At 37.6% G+C, this 23,249-nt stretch overlaps 1 protein-coding gene across 6 annotated transcripts in view; it reads left to right on the forward strand.

Moving 5' to 3' along the window:
* The window catches only part of Pard3b (par-3 family cell polarity regulator beta), a 974,006-nt gene that overhangs the window by 523,710 nt on the left and 427,047 nt on the right, over nt 1-23,249 (forward strand). The window lies entirely within an intron of this gene.

Here is a 23,249-nt window from a genome sequence, read left to right on the forward strand (position 1 = left end):
CAAAAGTAGCAAAGAAATGTTATTTAAACAAAAGCAGTAGAAAAGATAAGATTTCACCTGGGAGCTACAGCCACAGAAGTAAAAATACTAAAAGGGCCCAGTTACAGCACTTAGGAGTTTTGATTACTAACGGGTGTAATGAGGATGGTTCTTGGTTTTGATTGATGGATTAAGTTTTATAATTGTTGTTCCGTTGCACGTGTCCCATCTCCACATCTGATGTTAATCATATGCATGCCCAATTATGTATAGGCTTCTGATGGCAAACTGGGGACTCTTCCTAAAAGTCCATTTGCGGATACAGTTTTGCCTCACTGCACATCACCCCAACTGCTTCAGGCCGGATTATTACCCACACCCCACTCCAAAACTGAACCATTAAGTAAGAATCCCTTCATATAGATAACTGTTTTCGTCCCTGTCAGCCTTTTGAATGTGGTCAAGAACCACAAGGCTGGGGAATTAATAGTCATTTGCTACATCTGAAGAATGTTCCTGAACCCTGTCAGCAGACTCTAGGCTTGATAAAATAGATGGCGATAAATGATCCGGTTGGGCCTCATTGAAACAGTTGCAGAAAGAACCAATCGTTGTACCTGGACCAGTGGCTTTCAAGTCTCAGAATATAAATGCTTAGAGCCTTTTATCACAGGCTGGTTTTGTTGGCGATTGACGGTGGTAAAAGGGGATGTGCCTTGTACTGTAAAGATCTTGAGACACTCCAAGTGCCAGGGCCTAATTACATGTTCTTGCAAAGCTAACCAGGAAATACTGGGAGTTTTAGTCCAACTCTCGAAGTGCAAGATGTTATGTCTTGTTAGTGGCTACTGCCACTGTGATTAGGCATCATGAGCCTAGAAAAGGAACAGAAACTTCCTAAAAATACATATTTAAACAGCTCCAAAAAAGATAATATATTGATCAACCATCTCTTATGTCCCCCTTGTCATCTAGTTAGCCAAATGTTACCAGTAATTTATACAAGCTGTTGCTATGGAGCAGCTGCAGGAGAAGTCGGACCCAGAACTCTGGGGATGATCTTGATTTCCTTAATTGCCTCCCTTTCTGTGATCAGTGTGCTCATGAAGGTGGATTTGGTGTAAGATAAGAAAATATGTTCATTGTTTAGAGGGCATTTGACAATTAGGGGAAGAATATGTGGTCTTAATTGATCACGGCTGATTTTTCCAGCTGTTGCTGAGTAAAGAACACACATGTGGAGCTGCCAGTCCAGTCCATTTCATTTGCAGAGTGTACTTAGAGATTTCTCAACATGCTTCGTCGGCTGCATTCCCCAGGAGAATACGTGATCTTTACCAGGAGACAAGACCAACGTAAGATCACTGGCTTTCTTTCTGAAGGTCTGATAAAGCAAAGATAGACAAATAACAATCTGTTGCCACTTACCTCTTCCCTGCCCTGTCCCTGAAGATTCTCTGGGCAATGACTTTTAAATATGTTCTCATTATTTTTAATGAGTGTGCAGACACGGGACGCATAATGCAACAGTAGATAGGTGCCCTTTCTCTGAACTTGTCAGGTATAATAAAGCATCACAGAGGTTAAGATGCATTTTTCTTTAAGATATTATAATTATTTAAATCAAGACCCCCTCCCCTGCACAATTCATATACTATTCAACTATTGTTGCTGCCTAAGTGAGGCTCCACTGAATTCCTTGTTCTTTTTGGAAAAGGGTATTTTATCACAAATGTTAAAAAAGACAAAAGAACATTTAATATTGTTATGTCTTTTTAAGTTTACCCTTCTTTAAAGCTGCTTTGGATGGCAGGATATTCAATTATAAAGGAGTTCAATTATGTTTCCTGGCCACTTATTGAGTTATATGAAGGACTTTTATCACCTAGTCTTTCGGTAATTAATTCTTTACATTTCTTAAAGGCTTAGGGCCTAAGGAAGGATTGCTTAGCAGCTTGAGATGTTATTCCAATTTTCTGATAGCTTTTCTTTCTCCCCTTTGTCTTCTTCTCTCCCTTTCTTTTCTTTCCTTTTCTTTCCTTTCCTGTTCTTCTTTCCTTTCTTTCTTTATTTCTTCCTTTCTTTATTTTTTCATGCAAATACCACTCTTTGTGGTATTTCTTCATTACAAAATTTACTTCCAGAACTGGGGATATAGCTAAATGCTCAGTTGGTTAAATACTTGTCTAGCATGGACAAGACCCTGGCATAAACCCTCGTCACTACAGAAGTCAAGGTAGACTTACATGCCTAGGTACCATTAGAAGTGATGACAGCAGGATAGAGAACAAACTCACCTCCCATGACAGCGTCTTTGCTGGATGTCCATTCTCTGGCTGTGGACTCTTTCCTGGCCGGGGGTTGTTGAGTGTCTGTGCTGGCTAGTTTTATGTCAACTTGACACTAGCTAGAGTCATTGGAGGAGAGGGAGGCTCAATTGAGAAAATGCCTCAATAAGATGGGGATAAAGGCTAGCTTGTAGGGCATTTCCTTAATTAGGGATTGATGTGGGAGGGCCAAGCTCATTGTGAATCAGGCCGCCCAGGACAAGTGGTCCAAGGTTCTAACGGAAGCTGATGGGTGTAAGCCAGTGAGCACTTCCCCTCCACAGCCTCCGTATCTGCTCTTGCTTCCAGGTTTCTGCCCTGATTGAGGTCTTACTCTCATTTTCTTCAGTGGTAGACTGTGTTGTGCAAGTGTAAATCAAATAAACTCTTTCCTCCCTAACTAGCTTTTGGTCATGGTGTTTCACCACAGTAATAGATACCCCTAACTTGGACAGCAAATATGGGAGACAGTGGTGCCAGATCATGGAACTAATGCTTTTGCATCCCTGGGTGAAGTACCAACCTTCATCCTGACCAGAGGGGTTGTCCTCCTTATACCCCTTCCCATTAGCTGAGTTTTTTACCCTTAAGACATTTGACTTCCCACTAGAGAAAGAAAATAAATATACTCAATTCAACATGGAAAGAAAACAAGCCAAAATGCCCAAAATAGGCAATGACAATATAATCTTCATCATTACCATCAATTCATACTTTTCTTCCATGAAGCTCAAAGAGAAGTGGAGATTCATGAAGACTATCTTCTTGAGCCTCCACTTTCCTCTGGAGATAATAGGACTCAGTTGTGCAGTGGTATTGTCTGAACTCCCATGATTCTCTGTTTAACTTATAGAATGTTTTTAACAGATATTTTATAATTATATTTAATAATACTCTGCCATGCACTGGATATTCAAAACCATGCTAAAACATGATCCTGAACTCCATTTGCCGAGATATGCTAAGTTCTGCTGAAGAAGTGGATCTAAACAGGCCTGTCATCTGTGGGGAAAGCTAACTGAAGGGAAATAGTTACATAAATTCCAAGTAGAATTTGAGAGATCAACAATGAAGGAGAAATTCTAGAAAGAAAGAAAGCAAAGTTATTTAAAGGTCAAGAGACTGCCAAAGTCAAAGAATTTTCAAATCACAAAAGATTACATTTATGAGAAAGGGCATTGGGTAAGTCCTGGATAGATTCAAAGATTAAGAAGAGAAAAGCTTTTCAGGGAGTGGCAAAGCATGAGCCGTCAGCAGTGGAGGAGAACAGGAAGAAACAATCCACTTCGCTTATGCTGATAGTAGTGTCAGCTCCTTATGCAACTACACAAATAAAATTTGCTGTTAGGACACTTTTTCTAAAAACAACATAGAAAGCCTGTCGATGTGAATTTAAAGTCTAATAGATGTCCTTTCTTGTGTGTTCTATGTTTAGAGTTATGTACCATTGTTTGATAAACCACCCCTAAAAATAAAGTCTTAAAACAATGATTGGCTTTTCATGGCTCTGTGGGTAGCGTGAGCTGTGCTATGGGTGGTTTTATGAAGACTGTCACGCAGCAGCATTCAAGTATGGTTTGGCCAGCCTGGAAAGCCCCTGGTGGTAAACTCTCTTTCATTTTTGTCCCTTGCTGCCAGCTCTTGAGTATTACTACCTCTGTTCTTCTTTCTGGGTCTTCTCATCCTCCAAAGACTAGCAAATCTTCTATAACTTTCTTGGTGTTTGTAAGGTCTTGAGTGGTGTAGGCGTTAATACTGATTATCAACTTGACAAGTTCTAGAATAACCAAAGAAGCAAGTCTCAGGACAGAACCATGAACGTTGTTTTGGTTGGGTTGATTAAGGTCAGAAGACCCACCTTAACTGTGGGCAGCATCCTTCAGTGATAGGGTCCTGTACTGAGCAAAAAGGAGTAAGGAGCCAGGCACTAGCATTCCTCACTGTGACTCCTCCTGAATGCAGTGTGACCAGCCAAACTTGCAGTGTGACAGCAAACTCCTACCATCTTCAACTTCCGGACACGATAGAGTGTAACCTAAACTGTGAGCCAAGATACACTGTTTCTCCATGAATGACTTTTTGGGGGGTTATTTTTATCACAGCCACATGAAAGGAACTAAGAATTTGCCCAGTGAGATTTCTGCCTTCTTCTCTTAGACATAACAAGTCTCGAGACCAGAAAAGGGGTTAGGTATAGGGAAACAGATTCTCAGTGTGGATGGAAATGATGACCCCAAAGTCATATCTCAAAGAGATCATTCACTGGAGGTTAATATGGTTATAGTCTAATATATTATGTTAGCAAGCCAAAGGAATATTAGTCATGGGTATGAGAACTTGAGAACTGGGAATAGGCCCAGGAATGTCTCTAAGTGGGTAGATTTGGATTGCTCATTGAACTCTATCATCTTAATTCCATTCAAAAAATTATTTGTTGTGTGCTTTTTTATGGATATACATGTCACAGACCAGCCTCAACAAAAATATCACTTACCAGGACAGGGGCATGGAGATTAGAAGAGCATGAAGATGTGAGTGGAAATAATAAAACATAAAACACAGGATTGTATCGGGAGGGCGCTCCAGTGAATATGAAATCCTGCATTTAATTTCCAATTGCTTAAAATACCCCCAACTCCAAAAGGTAGGAGTAAGATAAAAAACTGCATTAAAATGATACAAAGAAGTGAACATACCAATTGAAGGGTAAGGACTACATTCTTAGATAAATATATTGTTGCTAGAACAAGACAGGTATCGCTCACACCCTAAACCTAAACATTCTGTAGGCAAACCACTCCTGGGTGGAATCCAGTGTTATCTTCTTAAGGGAGTTGGAACTTAGATCCGCAGACTTTTGTTTGGGGTACAAACATACCTACTTCTCTATTCCTGAAATACAAGGTCTAGATATTAGCCACACCTGTTGACAATAACCTTTAGAGAGAGGAACTCTCTGATCTAAATCTAGGTGGGACCTTTGTTTGAGGTAGAAACAGACAATAACCTTGAAGGAATAGAAGTAAGTTCTTACTCTCTGACCTTTGGTCAAGGTGGAAATAGGCTCACATTTTTTGGGCCTTCACAAATACACTTCTAGAAATACAAAGTTGATAAAATCTGCCCCCTTCCTCCTATACGGCTGTACAACAACATTTTAACCATATGAACTTTTGACATAGGCAAACACCCTGTCACTATGTCACACACCACTGGGCCTAAAGAGACATGCTTTTAACTATCTTTTCCAACCTTTGAAATTTATTCTTTGAGGCAATCACACTCTGAACTGGAATAAGGACATAAGAGTTGAATTGTATCTATGCATCATAAGTCAATAAATACCAAAATCATTAAATAGAAATAATTTAGAGTAAACAGACAAAAGAACATTCTTATCTATAAAAGGAGATTGAACTAAATGGTCTCCTGGGATTCTTCCTCTTCCAAACACTATGCTCTAAATTTCTGTGCATGAAGTCTTGACCTGACACTCAGTTCAGACAGGACCTGAATTATGAATGATCTGTATATTTGAATGGGCAGCAGGAGTCCTGCTCTGCCGGTGTTTTTATTCCACACTTCTGCATGCCTAGGGAGCATTTGACCCTTGGGGTGCCATCTCCTAAGTAAGTGGAGAGCTAGCAAATTGCCAACAGTTACCTTTCACATGGCTATGTCTTTGACCTTCTGCCATGACAACACTTGTTGCCATAGTAATAGGTGCAGAGGGAGCCCCTTCTTTGGTTTTCTGCTGCTGAGGCCACTCTAAGGAGTTTCACTTCTATAACCGGCATGCAAGGACATGAAGTTCTTTCTTTCTTTTCCTTCATTTGTTTTTTTCTGAGCTGGAATATTGGTGAATTTTCCTAGCTATTGTTCAGTACAACTCCTTTATCAGAGTGTAAATTATCCCATATTGACTGTATGTTTTGGAGTTTCATGGAATACTGTAGGGTAACTAAAATCCATACAAAATTTATTATTATTTCTTATTATGAAAAAGTATTATTCAAGTTGCAAGTATCAAGTTTACTGAAACCTAAGTGTTTAGTGTGTTTCCTGATGAAGGATTGCTGTGTCATATACATAGCTGCCAGTTATTTAAAGTTTGTTTTCATTCCAAGTTAAAAAAGAATGACTGGGTTATAAATATACTTCATTAAGGTTTAAGTCATATTTAATGCTAAAAATTGTTGGTTTCTACAATGTTTTGTTAGAATAATGTGTCTGTTCAACCCTAATGACTTGTTGAGAATTTGGCAGATACTTTCAGTATAATCACAGATACAGGGCAGCTCAGCTCCTCTTTGAACTAGAAAGGTTGTTTATTATATAAATAAATATTAATGCAATTATTAACTAGATAATTTGATGTGGTGTGTAGGCACACAAAGAAATTTTAAAAACTGAAGGCTGTTGATTTGTTGGCGGTAACTTTCTCTTCCTAACAGTGACTTCCTCTCTCTCCCTGAGACACAAGGTCTGGAGACAGAGCCTTGATCCCAGCCGCGTTACTGACTGTGAGTGTAAAGAAATAAGTCATTTTTCATGGTGGCAAAGTTAATAACGTGTCACTATTATTTGTGCACTTCTGCAACAGAAACCAAGTCCTGTGTGTGTGCCCTGGCTGAGAGGAAAATAAAGACAAAGCTACCCCCCTCCCTGCTCAAACCCAGGCTTCATTGCCACCAAGTAGAGTTCCTTGAAGACAAGACGCGCTGCTCTCCAGTGTAAATGCCGATTTCCTTTGAGGATGTATCCCAAAGATGCTGCTGCTTCTGCTCTCTGCTCTCAAAGGCTCTCAGGGGAGTTGGCCTCCCTTATCAGAAGCTCCCAGCCAGGCAGCGGCAGCCAGCACGTGGAGAGGCCAGGGCAGGGAAATGGTCAAGGTCAATGGGCAGGTAGTGAAAGGCCCCTCACTGTGTTAAACAAATGCAGCTTCCTTCCTGACTTCCGCAGGGGGTGGTTTTGTTTTGCACTTCTCTTCTGGCCTGAGAACAATCAGGATGCATAAAACCATTCTCCCTGTGAGAAGATGTGCATTAGATTATCATAAATCCAGCAATAAGAAGTGCAGTGGTCAATGAGAACAGGCATTCTTGGGTGAAATAAAAAGTTTAATTGAAAGTACTGTCTCAGGGGAGACAGATGATTGAGCACAGTATTGAGTAGATGTTAATTACCACTGTTCAGAGAATGAACAAAATAAAGGAAAGATCATTTGTTTGAAGTTTTCATTTATTTCTATTTCTTTTCAAGCGAATGAGGGAAATTGTTCTAGTTAGCAAGTTTTACTCATGTGCAATATTCTTGAAACACCGGAAGACTTTCTTAGGGAATTAAAGCTAAATTTTAATGCAGATAGGTGTATACTATTAAATAACAGGTTAGTATATACTACATATATATTATATATATAATCTCTATGTATATATAGATAGATAGAGATTCATAGTATAGTAAATTACTAAATAATTTCTAGATTACTTTTGCATGTGCTTCTCACCCTTATTTTATCCCATATTTTTAGTGTGCCGGGTCTTTCTCCTTCAACTTAGCAGAAAAAAAATACAAAACATGCATATAAATATACATCACTTTACTTAAACACTACTTTCTCTGCATGACTAAAATATTTCAGTAGAATATTTCTATGTCTCTCATATTTGTTTACCCAATACCCTACTTTTCATATAGCAAAAGTCCTAGGATGATGACTCCAACATCCAGAGAGACAAAGTCTAGGCTCAATGACAGCCTTAACAAGAAAATAAATGGTCAGGTATCTCTCTTACCTATTTTATTTTAAATATTGACATGTTTGAATTATAAGTCAGATCATTCTTTCAAGTCCAATAGCTATAAAAATGTTCTGGACTCTGCATCTGTTATGCAATGGTTGAAAATGGCGAAGACTAGGAGATACGGATGAATATATGAAGGGTGTTGATTTAGTAGGTAAAAATAAGTACATCATAGCAACTTTCAGTTTGTTTTTCAGTTTTATTTAGAACCAGTGTTCACTGACTGAATTCCAACTTTAAAACTCAAATATCTAGGTGTATGTAGATATTGTCATGTTTATTGTAAAATTTTGCCTGTAGGTGCTTCATTTAAGAAGGGTAGTTGTCAAATAATATCCACTGCCGTGGTAATGTAGAAATGAATGGCAAATTTACTTCATCTCATATCAAAACATAGCAGTGGATGTGATCAAATGAGCAAAAGTAAATATGTCATCATCTGAGAAACTTTGGCAAGCCGTTTTCTTGCATAGCTCAGTCCTTTCTTGGCAGCAAGGGGCAAGCTGACATGATTATGCTAAGCATTATTACAGCAATGAGAGAAGGGCATTCATTTAGCTGCTGAGGACATCCCCAAAACATCACCAATATTCTAAGATACCAACTGGTCACAGAGACAGTAGTGATAACAATTTCTCTACAAATACAGTACCAGCCTCAAAAATGACTTTTATTGCAGTGTGGAACTTAATTAACAGATTTCTTATTCTTTTTAATAAAATGTAGTGTGGTACATGGAAAAAGAAGTCAAGGAGTATTTGTCAACTAAGTTGTTTTAATGGTTTTGTCCATCTGCACCTTTGATAGATATTAGTGGCATAAGCATAAGTGGTCCTTGTAGCCCTTCCCATCCTCAAAGATTTATATGTGTGATTAGTGCTATACTGTAGTTATGTATAAAGTATTTTAACGACTTAGATGAACATCTCAGCAGAGACTGCAGTTAAGATGGTCTTTGGTGGGTCTCACTTTGAAGGCAGTTGACAAAATCAGTGAGAGGAGAGAGTGGACTTTGGGCAGAGAGAGTCTGGTGTAAAACCTAAGAGAAAGTATTTGTAACATGTGAATGATTGCTATTCTAAAATACATGCCAGAAAGTTCGATTTAAGAATGTTAAGAAGCTGTTTTTATAGATAAGATACAAGATATGGCTGTCACATTCCATGCCCTTTGATACCATTATTTCAAAGGGGCAGTATGGCAAAGAAATGTCAACAAAATTGATGAAGTAATGCCACAACAAATATGTATTAGAAGCATGTCCTCCCAGACACTAAATGGATTCAATGTTTGAATTAAACATAATCTCTACCCTTGATGGGATCACAGCAGTATAGCAGAGTTAGGTGGGCAGCATGGCAAATAATTATAAAAATAGAAAAAAAAGATTATAAAAGTCATAGTAATGAGCAAAAGAACTTAAAATGGAAGCTGGGAGTAGGGGATTTATCTACTGATAGTCCATAGGGTATGTCAAAGGTCTTGTCAAGATGCTGAGACACAGAGTGCTTGGAAATAAGTAGGAAAGATTTTTATCATATTATCAGGGCAGCATTCTTTTTCATTTAATGTACTTTCTGTGCCAAATACATATACAAACAATACTTTTTTCTTGTGCATAATTTCATGCCATAACACAAAACCTGTGGTCTATGCCATCAAGGGAGCACCTGACTAAAAACATTCATTTACTAATTATGCTTAGATGAAGTTCCCTTTTAAGTGCACAAAAGATGAAAATTGAATTGTTTTGGATTTCTTTTAGAAGCTGAACTCCTTTGGCTTGTACTCAATTGAGTAGTTATTATCTAGCCTGTGAACAGTCTTGTCTGTGCTGGAAACTGCAATTGCATGTCAGAGAGAAGTTCTGCTCAACCTCCTTTTAACAAAATATTGATTGGGAGTATTTGAACTTTTAAAATGTCCACATTGATGCACTGAGTTTTGTAAGAATGTAAGCAATAAAAATTTGTTCCCTCACCTTTGTCTTGCTTTCTTATACATATAACAGTAAGAAAGAAGATACTTTAGAAGTTGAATACTGGGACTGAAAAGATGACTGAATGGTTAATAATACCAGCACTCTTAACCTTGGTTCAGTTCCCAATACCCACATGGCAGCTCACAACTGCCTATAATTCCAGTTCTAGAGGATCTGACACTCTCACACAGACATACATGCAGGCAGAACACTAATGCACATTAGATAGATAGAATAGATGGATAGATAGATAGATAGATAGATAGATAGATAGATAGATAGATAGATAGATAGATAGATGGATGGATGATGGATGGATGGACGGATAGATAGATGGACAGACAGACAGATAGGTAGATATTAAAAAGAAGTTGAATACCAAGGAAAAATAAAACAAAGTGAAAATCAATGTCTGTACTTAAGTCACTTAACTAAGAGCTACACCCTTCTGACCAGTTCCTTTCAGGAACACAGGAGGACATGGAAGGAGATCACCCCCATTCGGCTACTTATTGCCATGAGAAAATATCACAAACCAATGAGATTCAGACTACAGAAAGCTCATTATGTCAGATTGAAAACATGATACCTAAAGAGAAATATCAACCCTATGTTTTGTCACTGGCCTAGATAAGAGCCATGTGTTAGAGCAGTGGCATCTAGTTGGTGAATAGGATTATTCTATTATTCACTTTTTTATAGTAGCATTATATTGCTACACTCTTGTTGAGGTCTCAGTGTTAGAGTCTGGGAACTTAACCATGTGAATTTATTTGGCCATTCAATGTGAACAGATGTTATATGAGCAAATACTTGAAAATACTTGGACTTTGGCTACCTGTCTTTCATCATGTGATCAACAAGATTCAGATTCAATGGTCTGGGGAATATGAAGATGTGAATGATCTTTGATATGGGAACATATATATTCGTCATCAATAGTTTGGAGGCAAGCATACTGTGCTCTGATACTCAGCCTCTGCTAAGTAAACTCCAGTCAACCTATAGACATATAAACACTAAGATTGCAGTTTAACACACTTTGGGGTGTGCAGCGGTTTTGGAGCAATGGTTGACTTGCAGTTCACTTGCTTTCCCTCATGAATTAGCTCCGGGTGACTTCTTTTCTACCTTCAATTTGTCTGTCACATGATGAACAATAGGAAGAGGTATTCACATTTTAATTTGGTTGAGTTTTCATCATCTATAGGACATAAATGACTTCTTATTTTGTAGCCACTTTTGTCCATCAATTAATTTAAACAGTAATTGATTTAATTCTTAAGATAAAAGGCAAATTATTTGTCTATCTGCAAATGGCATGTTATCTATACTAAGAATATTTTCATCACTATGAATTTTAAATGGTTGTTACCCACTGAGATTCCTCCATCCCTGTTTGGAATTTAGAGTATTTATCATAGCAGCAGACTAACTGGGTTGGTTTCCAGCTGCAGTCACATTAGTTGCAACTCAGACAACAGAGAAAAACACAGGGTAAAATTGCTTATGTTTTCATCATTTGATTTTATCTTAAACCATTAACTGACTGGCAAAAATTTCATTTCTACATTCCTCCTCAAATATGCCTTCTTTTAAAGTTATTTTTGAGAATTTAATTTATCTAACTGTTTTCTTTTTATGGAATTGCTAATAATCTTCCTACATCACATTATAATTAATGAACATTATTTTCTGACCTAAAAAATTAGTATTTACTGAGTCTGTTGGAGAAAATTAGGGAAAATGAGATGTATTTTTACTTTGAAAATTCTTGATTTGGGAAAATGGCTGCATTATCTTTCTTAAGAACAATTACACCCTAAACAGCTGGTGTCTGTGCTTGGAACAAGGACTGCTGTGTCGAACGCCCTTGTTCTTAAACTCTACTGGGTGAAGATGACACTCAGTAGCCATTATACTTCCTAAGAGTTCAATGAAAGTAACCTGTAATTTGTTTTCGATAACTATGAAAGAAACTTCCCAACCCAAAACTCATGCAGGAGAGGGTGTTAAAGAAAGGAAGGAATAAAAGGAAGGAGGAGGAGAGGAAAGGACGAGGAAATGTTATAGGAAACTGAACTTACTCCTGTTCCGCTTCAGAAATGATTTCTCAGTGCTAAGAGCTTCAGACTCTTGTGTCTTCCATGTATGACATACTGGCTTCTGTGGTAGTCTGTGTTTGATACTCATTGTAATGGTTTTGTTCACAAATCATGATGAAGAAATAAGGAACGAAAAGGTTTAACCACAGTTCTTTAAGGCATCTATGGCCTTGCTGGTGACCTGTGAGATTTTCCCCTAGAGCTTTCTTGTTCTCTATTCTAACCCCTGTACCTAATATTCCCTAATACAAAATTTCTTAAATGCATAGTAGAGAATATTTTCTTAAACAATCTCCATGCAGTGATGTGCTCCATGGTGATGTGAGTAAGGAACTCTTGTCCTTTGGACTAAAACAAATTGATGGGAGAGGAGAAATGTACCCATATTAAGTTGTTGCTATTACAATGTTCCATAATCATCCCCAAATTGTGATGTGTACAATCAAACATTCATTTGTGGCTCACATATCTGCAACTTAGATGATTGTCTATCCTGGACTCAGATAAACTTGCTTCAAAGCTATGAATGTATCCCTGTGCCCCAATATCTCCCAGCATCCTCAGACCATAGCGTGCCTAAAGCATGTGTATTGCATATGACAGAGGCACTCCCTCCCACTCAAAGACTCTAAACATACGCTGATTAAAAGGCTCTGTTGAGGCTCAAGACATCTTTTTGCAGAATTTTATCATAGAAAATTTCCACATTCTTCCATGGGACTTGAAGAAGTTTTAGAGGGAGTCTGTTTGGTTGATTTAGTTAGTTTCTAAAAATAGTATAAACAGAGACTGGGCTTCTGTTTTCCAGCCATCCAGACTGAATAGTCATACAAAAACTCTATTAATTACAACACTGTTTCACTGATGGCTCAGGCGTATGTCTATCTAGCTTTTATATCTTAAATTAACCCATTTCTATTATTTTATATTTCACCATGAGGCTTATGGTTTACCAGTAAGGTTCTCACATCTTTCCCCTTCAGCAACTACATGGTGCCTCTGACTCTGCCTTGTTTCTTTCTGCATTCAGTTTCGTTTTCCAACCTTGCTCTGTTTTGTCCTTCTATAAGCCAGAACTTCTTTATTAGCCAATGCTAATAAAACATATTCATAGCATTCAGAGGAGAATCCCACAAAACAGCCTTATTTGAATACAACCCTAGGCCAGACAGATCTCCTCAAGAGTGCTGAGCGTGCTGTGACCCTACTATGCAGGTAACCAAGGACTGTCCCCTGTCAGTCAGTGCAGCTTCTGCCTCCCAAGCTGTAGGCAGGATGGTCAGGAAAGCAGGGCAGGTCAAGTTCAATATTGACATTTGGTTTATGTTTGCCTCCATCCTTGACGCTACACTCTTTTCAAGTGGTTAGCCTGGAACACCAAGTATTTCTGATCCAAAGGTATTGGAAGTAGATTACCTACGATCCCAGCTTCTAAATGGGCTACTCTGTCTAGGGTTGCAATTTCTTGTAGATAATTGAATGATTACAATTATACATTTGTTCTTGCATCTTTCATTCATAAAAAAGCATGTAACTAGGTTACTGAGCTGGTAAAGGCAATTTCTGCACGAGCCTGGTAACCAGAGTTTGTTCCCTAGGATCACATAAGAGTGGAAGGAGAGAATCAGTTCCACAAAAGTTTCTTATTTCCACATGTCACATATCCACTCTCATCCCCACCACACACACACACATACACACACACACACACACACACACACATTTACATATAATACAATTTAAATATTTTCAAGTGTGTGAACCTGTGTTTCAACAACTGAATTATTGTATGCTAAAAGTTTGTGGTATTTGGGTATGAAATGGATGTTTGTTTTGAAACAGTCTCACTATGTAGCTCTGCGTTGCCTGAAATGTTCTGTGCAGACCAGTCTCCTCTTGAAGTCATAGAGATTTGCTCTACCTCCACCTCTCGAATACCAGGCTCAAATTTATCTACCTTCACACCATCTCTCTGATCTACTTTTATAATATGAAAGAGTAAACACAAATCAGAAAGACCCATCATTTCTCAACACTAGCAAAGGCAGGTTCTAATTTTAAAAAATGTAGCTATCTGAATTATAAAATACCAACATATATACAAAAAGTCTTATGTTCATTTCATATTTATTAATTATTTTAATAAAAATAAAACAAGTATTATAAATATGATTAATGATATATTATATGATGTTCTGATGTCTTTTATTATTTAGATTTATTTGTTTTCAGGGGAGGAGATCACTGTAGTTGTTTTGTTTGTTTGAAGCAGAATCTCATGCAGTCCAGGTTTGTCTGAAACTGCTATGTCGTTTAGGACTCTTCAGGCTCCTTCACCCAAGGGTTACAAGTATACCATTCCAGGTAGAAACGCTATGCTGACTTTGTTTACCTGGTTGTTTTAAGCACTGATCCAACATTACATTAAATGTAATTTTATGTGGCACAGGCAGTAAAAAATAGTTGTTATCAGATCCTTGTTTTGGGACTTTAGTTTAACCTTTTACTTATCAAAGTCTGATTTTTCTGGCATGTTGTTCAGGTAGCTACTCTTACTTTTGCTAGTTTGCTCCTCCTACCAACTTTTAGTGAGAGGGCATGCATTTCAACAAATAAGAAAAAAATTCAAATATGAATAATTTCTACAATTTTATTCACCCTTGTAAGTGGTTAAAATCTAACTAATATGGATAGCTGTCACCTAAAATCACCGTAAAGACATAAATTTAAAATAGATACTGTTGAACCAACTATAATGTACATTTATGTTTTCTTCCTTTGAGAGCACACACCAACATTGACCACATTGTGCTCTCTGCAGCCTTTCTCCTTCTTATGCCAACATTGACTCATCTTGTTTCCTTCTAGGCAATTTAGTACATAGTTCCGAGCCATGAAAACATAAACACAAGTAACATTATACAAGAAGAATAGGTTATAGTAAGGTGTACACACACACACACACACACACACACACACACACACACAAATGCAGGCAATAACAATTCTTAAAAAAACAGGCAATGAATTTGAAGGAGATGCAGGAGGTATACATAGGAAGATATAGGAGAGAAGAAAAGTAAGGGGGAATTCTATTATAATCTCAAAAAAATGGAAAAAAATAAATAAAATGAACAACAACAAATCATCACTATAGTCTCTTATTCTTTGTTGAAAGGTGTTCATTTCCCAGTGGGAAAAACAATTTAAAAAATCATTTGCCCACATGTAGATCACCATGTGTTCTGCTAATTTCTGTCCATGCATTGAAAGATGTAGTGAAAAGAAAAGTCACTTGTCATTTACTAAAATGACATCGTCTGGTCACAACTTACCTGTCTTGTGCCTGTTCATCTTAGGTCTTTTCCATTTCTTCATTCTTGAAAAGACAATCAAAATAAAATGTTGTTGGGAAGAGCCTCTGACCCCCACTGTAGGAGAATACTCACATTCTGAATTTTATATAATCTAATTGACCAAAATTCTTTCATGCTTATAATAGCAACCTAAGTTTTTTTAAGAAATTTTTTTAAAAAATCAGAAAATTAAGTGTCTTGCAGGACACCTATTTTGTTGTAAAAATTTCAAAAGTTTTATCCTTTAAATTTATCCTTAGAATTTTATCCTAAGAATTTACTTAGGCAAAAATTAGCAATAGTTAAGCTTATTATAAAATATTCTGGCAGGAACATCAGGTGTAACTCTGCTCTCTATATAAAAATTACGTTCATTCTTTTCTTTAAACCCTTTCTTTGAGTTTTTATAATTGACGAAATGATTGTGTATGAAACATAATTCTTGCATAAAGTAAGCTGCTCACAACACAGGCTAATTACACATTTGGGAGGCAAGGCAAAGACATTCAGAGTTTGCTCCTGCTGAGCCCCAAGCATGGCATTTAATGAAATGAGGGCCATAAAAGGTTCAGCATGGATGCTTTCAGGTCTGGCCGGGCTTCTGGGAAATTGAGCATTGGCCCTGTGGGCTGCTGCATTCCCCCAGGATTTAAAAGGCTGCGTTATTACCGCTTGTGTGTGTGAATCAAGCACCACTTTGCAATACAGGACATTTGTGTGTCTAGAGATGGCCCCATTTGAAATACTCTTAAACTAATAACATGGATTTCTCCCTGGCCATCCATCTTCCTGCTAATTTTCCTTCCTCTCACATGAAAAGATTACTTTGGGTACTTGTTTTGTAAACGGGGTTATGTACAGCAAGGTCTATGGAGACACCTCTGGGTTCCTATTTCTTGTTCTTAAACACCACCTCTTCACATAGCATAAGTGAACAGAAAGAGGCTTCCATGTTGCTCCAATGGTTTGACCAATTATGTCTTTGTAAACTGGCCATTTTGCATTATATGGTGTTCAGTACATAGTAAATGTTTGGTTGAAAATTACTAAAAGACTATAATTTGCAAAGAGTAACTTTTGTGAGTCATGTCAGAGTAGCCCCGACTCCTCTCTGAGTTCCAACTGCAACAGATGATTTACTGTGTCTGTATATCTCTGCTATGCTGTTTCCATTCTATATATACTCTGATATGTTTTAGATATACATATATAGATCATTTAATAGGATATAAAATATATAAATAACATTACAGAGAATTAAAAAAGTAAAGAAATAACTGCATTCAAGGAATAACATATGTACCATCTTATGTAATCATCCAGCATGATATGTTTATCATCCTATATGATATATATTATAAACATGCTATATTATAGGAGATTGAGGATAATTTTTACAAAAGAGGGAAAATGGCTAACATTATAACTGGTTGTGATAAAACATTAAAATACCTTGTAGAATTGGTTTAAACTTTATTTGCAATTTTTTTGCATTTTCTCTGTTTTATTTCTCAGTTAAAACAATGTTTACATATTCATGGATACAGTGGTTCAAAAATGAAAACTACAATATACTATGTGGCTATGGATTAAATCTAGTACATTGTAGTCATAAAAAAAACCCATAAGGTTTAATAGGACAGCATAGAAAATACCAGAGTCAGTTTCAGTCTTGACAAGTATTATCTAATTAAACTTTATGTAAGTGTGCTTGTGTGCATCTGTCAAGTCTGTCTGTCTGCATGTGTGCATGTGTGTCTGCATTTTTATATAGGTGGATGGACCAGTAGATGAATGTATGTAGATGAATAGACAGATAATATAGGTTTGGGTACTGGATCACAGTGCTTCTAAAACCTTGGTACCATGAATATTTCTTTGTGATGCTCACTTTCAATCTGAGGTAACTGATGAAGTTTAGAAACATAAACACATGCATACAATATGTACATACCACAGACAGTCGAGAGAATTAAATACCGCTTATAATAAACCTAATAACATGTATTATGTACAGTTTCCAAATAGGGTAGATAAATATGTATACATGTGTACATACATGCCTTTAAAGGTATCTTTTCCATTTCCATAGTTAGCAGTATAATGCTGTAGAAAACATTCTTACACTGTCAGACATTCTTTCTACAAATATTCCTTTTACAGTAATTCAGTAATATTGGAAAGACATAAAATGAAAAGGAAATAGCAGCACTCCTGTTGAAGGAAACCCCCACCACTACTCTAGGAACACTACATAGTGCAGAATTCGTATGTCCAGCCAGACAGAGTGGGGCAGGCGTGTAGGCAGCAGGTGGGATGGTGTCTGTGTGTGGTGCAGCATGTGTGGCACAAGTGAAGCATGAAGTGCGATGTACATAAGTTTGTCTCACATCTTATGTCAATATTATTTTATACAATTGTATATATACAATTAATAAGTAAAAAGTAGCAATCATGTTAGTATAGCTAGCCTAGTGGACTCTGTAGTCACATAGTTTGGTCTCAGAGTCTTGTATAAGTAATACGAAGCATTAAGAAGGAAGTTGTACCAATTAATGTAGCATTTCCTCTCATATTCTCAGCTCTGTTCATCTCAGAAAAATTGAATACCTGCCTTCCGAAATTTGCTGTCACCTAACTGTAAACACAGGCGAATGCATGACTGTAATAGTCTATTTTAACCACATGTTGGTCATGAACTTGTGTTCTGAAGACCTGCCCACTTGCAGGGGTGTTTACTGTCTTGGGACTTGGGAACATATCAGTAGTAAATGTAACAACAACATCTATTATACTTTCTAGACCCAGGCATTTTTTTAAATTTGGTTTCATTTGATAATGTTAATTCAAGACCAGTGGTTTCTCAACCGGGTGCAATTCAATCCTAGATGACTTCTGACGATGCCTGCGGCCTCTTCAGTCAGCACCGCTGCTGCAGAAACACCACTGAGGCTATAGGGCTGTAGTTACCTGCGATGCATAGGACAGTCCCACACAGCCCCAAATGTAGCTGTGCATTCTGTGTAGTTAGTCCATAGCAAGTGCTGGAATATTGAATTTAGGAATATATAGTGGGGGCATTTTGAATATCTATCCCAGCCTAACCTTGGGACTATTGAGGATTTTGTGTCCAGAAGCATGACCTCAGGGAAAAGACATAAAAAAAAAATGAGAAGGTAAATTAAAAGTGTGATTCACAAGTTTCCCCTTACTACACTAGTATTTTTATGGGGAGTTGCAGGTATCTGTACAAGGAAAGGGCAGGGGTCCTCCTGACACATGTGGGAGGATGTCTTGCTGAAAAGCCAGGACGCCAGGAGCATCTGCAGTCTGAATGTGACATTGTCCTCAGGTTGACCACATCTCTGAGGACCTTCGTCGGAGGGACTGGAACAGACGATTGCTTTCTATTCCATCCCACTCACTGCAGAATGTCGCTCGACAAGGTTTGAGTTTAATTTTTAGAGTTGCTTGTTTGAACCAAAATTACTAGTATGAGGCATTCAGTATATTGATTTTTGTCTTTTTACATTAGGTAAAGGAACATTTATTTCGAAGAAAGGAAATGGCTGTGTTAACTACTGTAATGGCTTCCTTCACTCCTGGGAATTTGCCATTATTAGAAACCACTAATTATGACTCGAGCCCGTTATAGCATAACAAAGATGTGAAGCATGACTGTAGTTGGTAGAGAATATAAATTGCGTATCACTTTACTTTCATTATAGGAATCTATCTTGAAATGTCCTGTGACTTTGTGATGTCATGATGGGCCACAACTCTGGGACACACGGGTTTGTGGTGGCACAGTAGTAAAGGTCAGGCTGCCAGGCATGCTGCTCACACTTGTAACCCCAATTTACAATCCCAGCACTCTTAAAACAGATGCAGGAAAACTGGCCTGAGTTTAAGGCTAACCTGAGCTACAGAACGAAAACCTATCATTTCAAAAAGGAAAGAAAAAGAGAGAGAAAAGAAACAAAAAGATTTAAAAAGAGACAAAATAAACCCAGAAATTGAAAGTAAAATTGTGATTACCAGGGAATGAGAAGACTAGAAAGGTATTGGTCAAAACGTACCAAATTTCGGTTCACACAGGAGTGATCTAGAGACTACTTCATTACCTGGATGGTGACTATAATTCATAGTGATGTATGGAACTCTTAAAATTCATTGAAACCAGGCTTAAAGGGTATTACTCCCACTGCCTTCAAAATATGTATCTAAGGTAATGTTTATGTTAATAAGTTCAGTGTTTTTTATCTTACTGTGTATACATTTTGTGTGTGTGTGTGTGTGTGTGTGTGTGTGTTTACGTAGTACATGTCTATATGTGCACTTGTGTGTGCTAAGGTTCTGGATCCTAACAAATGTCTTCATGCTTGGACAGCAGGCACTTTTTAAAAATTAAATTAATTTATATATTTTAAATCCTAGCTGAAGTGTTCCCTCCCTCCTCTCTTACCATTCCCTCCCCAATGTCTCCTTTGCTCTCCTCCCCCACCAATCATTCCTCCTCTGTTTCAGTTCAGAAACAGTCAGGCCTTCCATGTGTGTCAACCAAGTATGGCATATCAAGTTTCAGTAAGACTAAGCACCTCCTCTTGTATTAATGCTGGGAAAGATAATCCAGTGTGAGGAGTAGGGTCCTAAAAGCCAGCCAAAGTGTTAGGGACAACTGCTGCTCCCACTGTTAGGAGTCCTACATGTAGACCAAGCTACACAGCTGTCACATATATGGAGAAGGCCTAGCTTAGTCCTATGCAGGTTTCATGGTTATTGGTTCAGACTCTGAGCATCTATAAGCCCAGGTTAGTTGATTCTGTAGGTTTTCTTGTGGTTTCCTTGACTTCTCTGGCTGGTAAAATCCTTCTTCACTATCTTCAGCAGGATTCCCTGAGATTGGCCTAATGTTTGGCTGTGGGTTTCTACATCTGTTTCCATCAGTTAACTGGATGAAGTCTCTCTGATGATAACTGGAGTACTCACCAATATATGAGTATAGCAGCGTATCTTTAGGTGTCATATGTTGACCTTTGAGTCCACCCTAGGTCTCTGGGCCATTCAGCCTCTGGGTCCAGGCAGTGTTAGAGTAGAATCACTCTTGTGGCATGGGTCTGAGGCTGGACCAGTCACTGGTTGGCCACTCCCGCAATTTCTGCACCACCCTTATCCCAGCATCTCCTGTAGAAAGGACAGAGTGTTGATCTAAAGTTGTGTGGCTGATTGGGGTCTTAGTTCCTCCACTGAAAGACTTCTGGATCATAGGAGATGGCCAGTTCAGACTCCATATCCACTGTCAGCAAGCATTTTTCCACTGAACCATCTTCCCAGCCTTGTATTCATAAACACATAATATACACACTATAAATATATTATAATTTAATAATAAATTTACAGCATGGTTGGTATCATCTGTAATCAGAGATCATGGATAAATGTCACTGCTTTAGTTAAAATGTCTATAGAATATTAGACATGTAATAAAACAGTTCATGACATTTTACTAAAAATAAATATAATTGGAACCAGGAGTCATGGTGCCTGGGTATCACAAAGCTTCTGTATTTGCAAGTCTTGTGATCTGGTAGCACAGTACCTGGCTACTATGCACCCTTATTCCTTCGTCTTTAAAATGGCTCTGACAATGAATAAACCTTTAGAGTCACCGGGAAGCTGTGTTTTAACCTGTGTCAGGTACTTGTAGTGGGTCAACTCCATGTCGTTAGCCCCTAGTTTGTTGTTTTTATCGTATTTCTGGCTCTTGCATGTCAGGAACTTAACTTTGAAATGAAAAGGTAACCATAATTCAAGGTCTCTGTTTCTGCAGTTAGATAACAATTAAAAGTATGAATACATGTTAAACAATCATAGCTGTCAGTCAGTCATGGCTGTCAATCTTACTCGTCAAGTGCAGTTGTCAAGCAAAAACTCCTTGATCATGAAATACGTGAATTGAAGGTGCAGTCATACACCACATGGTATTACACATTGCTTTGGTATGTGTAAGAAGAATGCTACATACTTGTCACACACAGTCATGTATCCTAGGAGTCCATTTATCTGCTCATGTCCCCATCAAGAACAATGCATAACTATATTTCTAAATCAAATTAGTTTTTTAGAACAATTTTCTGTTTGTAGTAGCCAAAGAACTTTCTAGTTTTACTTCCTAAAATATTCAGAACATACAGTGAGAACAATTGTCCTTTAATTTATAGTTTAATTCTGTATAACTTTATTAGACTTAAGTTAACCCAATCCCAGAGAGGCCCAGAAATGTAAGTGACTGTAAAATGCTCTGTGTTCTAAATTAGGCAGATTGGAAGACAATGGTGAAGGCTGTTTACATTTACTGTTGAGCTCTGACGTTCCAGTGAGGGGGGAAAACAAGCCAGCAACCGGGAATGGTAACTTTGACTATAGACATAAAATTGTTATTGCTTCTTAGCTAATACAATGACAAATATACACATATATGCATATATTATATGTGCATATGTATATACATATATAATACATTATAATATCTATGTAAACCTACAGTAGATTTATTAAATTAAGCAATGAAATTTTCTTCCTTTGAACAACCTTTCGTCAGCATATTACCAGTAAACCTCATTCACAATGGAAGCAATTGAAAGAATCATTTCTTTACAAGTTAAATGTGGGTTCTTGTCTTTTTTGTTCAGGGTTGAAAATGTCAGGTCAGTGGATCTGGCTATGATTAGACCCCTTAATCCTGTTTTAATTATGGGTTCTTTGCTACTTCTGATTTTATACGGATTTGAGACTGACATTCAGACATTCATGACAATATTTTAAATACACAGTTTTACAGAGGAATCACCTCAAAGCGACCTTAAGATGAGGCCCTCTAGACATAATTACAGAGAGGAAGTAACTGCTGCCCTAGAATGAGTGGATGGTTTTCAGGAATATCTTATTTTCAAATTTTCCAGCTAAGCACTGTGGCGCTTTCACATTTCTGCCAGCTTGAAGAGGCGCAGGGGACAGCGATGCAATTATCATGTCCAGTCGCTTAGATTCTCATGTACAGTCGCTCAGATTCTCATGACTGTTATCTGAAGACCCTCCGTACCAAATGTGACTGACCACATACCTCTCCCAGGAGAGCTGGCCCATAAGCCTGCCTTTCCACAACATTCCGATTGGAGACTAGTTTGCTAGTGGGTGTGTGTCATTTGTCAGAAAGCACATGAATATTTATTGTGCATAATTACTTTTTAATGGCAGTCTAAAAACCTATTTATTTTTAGGGGACTCTGCTAGATAATGATATAAGCTTACCACATGATTTTTGATAAGATGAATTTGAATTCAATGATAGCCATTAAAAATGTTTCTCTTACTTTAAAATGAAAATTTTGGTGTTTGGGTCCTATTGATACTCTTCACTAATGCTATAGTTTCCATGACAAAGTATATATCTTAAATTATAAGTGTAATATTTCTCCAAGCTTTTCACAAAGTTCTATATATTAAGCTCTGCATCTTCATTTGTGAGATGAAGATGTGGAGAATGAATGATCTCTCAGAATCTCCTGCGACCTGATGTTCGCTGAAGTTAACATTCAGCCTGTTTTGTTATTTTAAATATGCATCCGAGTTCCCAAATGTCTACAGAATGTTTAAAGTTGTACAACTTGACCTCACAAAGTGGCCTCTTTTTC

The sequence above is a fragment of the Myodes glareolus genome, chromosome 1 (assembly GCF_982192425.1).
Source record: "Myodes glareolus chromosome 1, mMyoGla1.1, whole genome shotgun sequence".
In the NCBI taxonomy this organism is placed as follows: domain Eukaryota; kingdom Metazoa; phylum Chordata; class Mammalia; order Rodentia; family Cricetidae; genus Myodes; species Myodes glareolus.